We start from the raw sequence: 6000 nt of genomic DNA on the forward strand, positions 1-6000 counted from the left end.
CATCATCAACATGCACACCATCCCATCATCATCATCATGCACATCATCCCATCATCATCATCTCATATGCAACGGCTTATGCTATTGTCACTAGGGGGTGGGAGATCACGAAGCATCCCCCCCTTCACTCGGCAAGAGGTGCACTTCACTCCGGATCACGAAGCAACGGAGCAGTCCCTTCCCTCCTCCTCCAAGCTCTTGGGTGGAGAGTCATACTTCGCCACAGATCATACCTATCAAAGCACTCATAGGGTGGAAGATCACGAAGCATCCAGCCCTATAAGCTATGGGGGCAACAACGGCTTATGTGCACTCCCACTCACACATAGCCGGGTCAGCAACGGCTTATATGCACTCCTACTCGCACATAGTCGGGTCAGCAACGGCTTATGTGCACTCCTACTCGCACATAGCCGGGTCCATATCAACATGTAAAGAAGCATCCAATGCATATCATGCATTTTATCATATTGTGATAACACATAAACCATTGTATAGCACATTTTCACAATATAAAATCATTTTACTAAAAGCTTGTTCCCAAGGTACATTTTCTAAGACAAGTTGGATAGAATCTTTCATATTCCCCAAAACAAGTTTGAAATGCAAGTCCACTCACCGGTATTAGGAGTAGAAATACTCCTATTTTCAGTCCGCGGGTACAGTCCTTTACCCGTATCCAATGGCTCACCACCTAGCCATAATCCATGACACATATTCCAATTAAATTGTGTCTAACAGTCATAAGCTATTTCAGGCTCGATATATATATGATATGAAATGAAAAATGCACGGGTAGCCATCTAGACCCGGTATTGGCCTAAGTCGATTTTTCATCCGATAAATTGGCCAATGCGTCCAATTTCACTCCAAATTAATCCATTTCTCCTCTAATACCTTAATTTACCACATACCATTTAAATAAAGCCAAATTCAGCATTAGAACCCTCACAGTTCCTTATAGAAAAATTCGGTCATTTGGTGCACTAGCACCAAAATTTTTTCTACATAACCGTTTCACCTTAATTCATCATTTTCCAAGCCATTTTCCTTGAAATAAAAACAATCCCCCATTGATATTCAGCCCTCATGGTTCGACCAACAAGGAACCCTAGAGAAATTGAATATTTCTTTTGTGTTTTTGTTCATAACCATGCTTAACTATCCCTAAACACTAACATAGTCTAAAATCAAATTATTCCAACAACAATTCCTCTTCCATACCCATTTTTCAGAATTGAATTCATCATGATAACTCAATATTCAACCATGAAAATCAAGAACAAAAGCATGGGTAAGCTAGGTATCAAGGAGAATTAAAGAAATTTTAACTTACCTAGCTTGTTTCCTTGATTTCTTCACTTTTTCTTTGAATTTTCACCTAGGTTTTCTTGTTTTTCCCTTTGTTCTTCCTTTTTTCTTGTTGCTGGTTGCCTAGGCCAAATATGGTGAGAGAGTTGGGGATTTAATGGGCTGATTTCTATAGAAAATAATAAAATAATCACGCATGCCACGTGTCACATGCTTATTGGCCCAATTTTTAACTTTTTGACTTTTTCTTCTTAATTTTCCACCACAAATATTCTGGTATTTATCCAATCCTACCACATTTAAAATCCCTTGGTCTTGACAAGTGCTGGGGTAAAAAATTTACCGATTTGCCCTCGGGACGAAAAAATTATGATTTTACCTCTATACACCGAAATGTACCGGAATCACATTATTTCTACTTTTCAACCTCAAATAACACTAATATTGATCAATATTACCCAAATGGGGCAAAAAAAATCATTTTATAAAGATTCTCGTTTAGTCCCCTAGTGGCAAAATTACCATTTTGCCTTTGTGCTCTAAAAATACCGAGAATCATAATTTTTCACTGCTAAACATAATTTTATACTCCAATAATCATAATTATATTTCATATAATTATTCTTGGTCAAATGTGATCAAATCTTGGCTAGAAATCTCCATTTAATCATCATATTATAAAATGATCGTTTTGTGCCTAATCGATCAATTTTCCTGATGGACTCCAAACTGGACCTTGAACTCCGAATCACTATTCTAAGCCATTCTATGGGTTTCAAAATTTTCAATTTCCTCTTCGAATTTTTATTTGATTTAGTTCAAGGCTCGATTTAACTTAGTTGTACCACTCGGTACAATACTGTCTTTTAATCGAGCTTGATAGGGTCTCACACTAAGAAAGTAGTTTAGCTCACCCATCATGCTCATCTTAAATGCTCGTTACATAGTCTTGGCAAACTCTTGATAAAAAAGCTCATTAGTAGCACCAAAAACAATATCATCAATATAAACTTGCACAATTAAAATGTCTTTACTTTTGCTTTTGATGAAAAGAATTTTATTAACCTTCCCTCTATTAAAATCATTTTTTATTAAGAATTTTGAAAAAGTCTCATGTCAAGCTCTAAGAGCTTGCTTTAAACCATAAAAGGCTTTTCTTAATGTAAAAACATGATTTGGATAAGTAAGACTCTTAAAATCAAGAGGTTGTTCAACATATACTTCATCATTTATGAGTCCATTTAGAAAAGCACTCTTCACATCCATTTGATATAGCTTAAAATTCATGTAACATGCAAAAAGCTAAAAGCATTCTAATGGTGTCTAGTCTAGCTACCAAAGCATAAGTATCATCATAATCTATTCTTTCATTTTGACTATATCCTTTGGCAACTGATCTAGCTTTGTTTCTATTTATGGCTCCAATTTCATCCATTTTGTTCCTGAAAACTCATTTGGTACCTACAATTGGATAATCTTGGAACTAACTCCCATACTTGACATCTGTCAAATTGATCAAATTATTCTTACATAGTTAGAATCCAATAGTCATCATCAAGGCTTCATTAATATTTTCAGGTTCAATTTAGGAAATAAAGGCAACATACTCACAAACATTTTGAACTTTAGCTCTCATTTTTACTCCTTGATTAGGATCACCAATGATTTTACTTTCATTACCCTCTTTTCTTACCATTGGATAACTAGGCTCACCTTTTTCAACAATTTGTTTAATTTGTTGCTATTCTTTTTGTGATGCTTCTTCATTCACTTTGGATCCTTCAATATTGAGATCAAGCTCTTCAATTTGTTTTTCAAGGATACAAACATCATTATCATAATTTTCCTTTTTAGGAAGATGGTTAAAATCATCAAATAAAACATGAATAGGTTCTTCAACAATTAATGTCCTCTTGTTAAACACTCTATAAGTTTTAGAAGTTAAAAAGTATTCTAGAAAGGTTCCTTCATCACTTTTAGCATCAAATTTTCTAAGGTTGTCTTTTCCATTGTTAAATACATAGCATTTACAACCAAAAGGATGAAAGTAAGCAAGGTTAGGTTTCTTTCCTTTGTAATGTTCATGGGGAGTTTTCTTCAATGTTGGCCTAACCATTACTCTATTTACAAATATAACATGAAGTATTAATAGCTTCAGCCCAAAAATACCTAGGTAAATTGTTCTCATATAGCATAGTTCTAGCCATCTCTTTTAAAGTCTTATTTTTTCTTTCCACTACATTTTGTTATGGATTCCTAGGGCCTGAAAAATTATGGAGATATCCATTTTCATCACAAAGTTGCTCAAAACATAGGTTTTCAATTTCTTTTCCATGATGTTGTCGAATTTTATTACGCAAGTGCACATATTGTAACAAGTAATATAGAAGAAAGTAGAGTGTCGAATCCCACAAAGAATTATTCCGACTATTGCTAAGTACAAAAATTAATACAACTTAATTTTATTTAAACAATCGAATTAAATTGATTAACTAAAAACAAAACTAAAGCTAATTAATAATTAAATTAAATCTAAAAGCTAATTATAAAACTTGACTAGAAAAATTCAATTAATAAAAGCCTAGGATTACAATATCCCGCAACATTTCTGTTGGTCCCAAGTAAATGTGTTAGAGGGCGGGTGAATAGAACATTTTGGCTCTTACTAAGATTGACTTCTAATTGGGGACAAATGCAAGATAAAAGAAAGATTTAAAGATGAATGAAAAACTAAAAATAAAGCAGACAATCACACAAGAATTTATAGTGGTTCGGTCCAAGACCTACATCTACTACCTTGATTGTTCAACCAAGGATTTTTCAAACCAATCACTATGAACGATGAAATTCACAAGATTTCACCAAGCTTTTACAATAACTTTTTCCAGGCTCAGCCAAAACCTTTTACAATGGTTTTAACCGAGATCAACCAAAACCTAACAACTAACTTTTCTAGGTTGAGTTAAAACCTATACACTTAATCAAGCAATGCAAGCTTGAATAAATTCCCTTAGAGTGTCTCGCACACTCTAAGTATACAAGGAGAAAAGAAATAAATGTGTACCTATGATCACTGACTTAATCTAAGTGGTACAAAGTGAAGTGCTTATCTCAAATACAAAGATAGGAGTGAAGTGTAGTAAGAGTACAGAGAGTTTTGGTTGGTTTTTGAGCTCTTTTTGTTCCTAGAAGCCTTAATTAAATTTTCTAGCCGTTGAGAGCCTTTTAAATACTTGAAAAATTAGCTTTGATAGGTGTTAGGCAATTTTTGAACTTTGAAAACAGTTTAGTGGCAATTCTAGTCATTAATCTGTCTTCTAGTGCTCAATTCAAATTTTCTAACAGAATGATCTTAGTTAACTAATTACGCTCTTAGTCGACTAAGTCGTTTCTGTCTTCTGATCTTAGTTTCTAACAGTGAGCACTTAGTCGACTAACTTACTTCTTAGTCGATTAAGTTGTTTCTGTCTTAAAGCCTAGATTTCTGGTAGTAGGCTCTTAGTCGACTAACTTGCTTCTTGGTCGACTAAGTGTTTTTCGTCTCTCAATCCTCTTGAGCCCGCCAACTTCTTATTTGAATTTTAGTTGATTAATTCCTTTCATTATCCAACTAAGAGACTTCTGTTTTGTTGATCAATTGTGGCTCCTTATTCATATGATTTTAGATATGTGCTTTTGAATGATTTATTTATTCTTAGCATACAAATTTTTGTCCTACACACTCAAGTAGAAATATTAGACACAAATGAATGGGAATGTTTTATTATCATCAAAAACTAATGGAGCCAATAATCTCCCCCTTTTTGATGATGACAAAACATTCCTTTATTAACAGCATAGTGTCTATTGGTTCCTTTTTGGTTTTGCAAAAAATGGAGGTTTTCCTCCCCCTAAGAGTGTGCTCCCCCTTAGTGTGTGCATATTTTATTATTCTTTTTAGCAAGTTTTTATTTATGTCATATAGAGAATGACATTATATATTCAGAATATATTTATGCAAACATATAGAATGATCAACAATAGGTGACTGGTTGATAGAATATCATCAATATTTCAACTAACAGTCTGTCATTAGCATATTGTTATCAGATTTTATTTATGCCATTGATCATCCAACAAATATAGTATATTCAATATCCATATACATTTTTAACTAAATTCCACTCACAATATCCTAACAAAAATTAATTATCAGCATAATAGCCCAATAGCAGCACAAACTTTAAACAGCAGCAGTCAAAATACTATAAACATTGATAACAGATTTAAATGTTTAACCATTAGCAATAAAATAATATAAGCAACTTAACAGCATCCCATTTTCAACACAATAACATAAACAACAAAGTTAAATTTAGATGTTCAACTATCAACAGAGAAAAAACAGTAGAAAAACAATAGTCATTGTTTTGTTCCTAAATTGCCCCTAGATCATTTTTACCCTCTATCTCTCCTAAGTTTTTTATAATTCTCCCTCTTTTTGTCATCATCAAACTGAGGGGTGTTCAATCAGTTTTTGAAGAGGCTGAAGGGGTAGATTCATCAGTGACATAGAAAACATTAAGGGGTTTGGGAGATGGTTCTAGCAGTGATTTCTGTGGTGAGGGTTCAGGAGATGATTTATTAGAAACTTCAAGGGGGTCTTAAGGACAAACGATGGCTGATAGTCTAGCTTTTTCGACTATTCTA

The sequence above is a fragment of the Theobroma cacao genome, chromosome 3 (assembly GCF_000208745.1).
Source record: "Theobroma cacao cultivar B97-61/B2 chromosome 3, Criollo_cocoa_genome_V2, whole genome shotgun sequence".
NCBI lineage: Eukaryota > Viridiplantae > Streptophyta > Magnoliopsida > Malvales > Malvaceae > Theobroma > Theobroma cacao.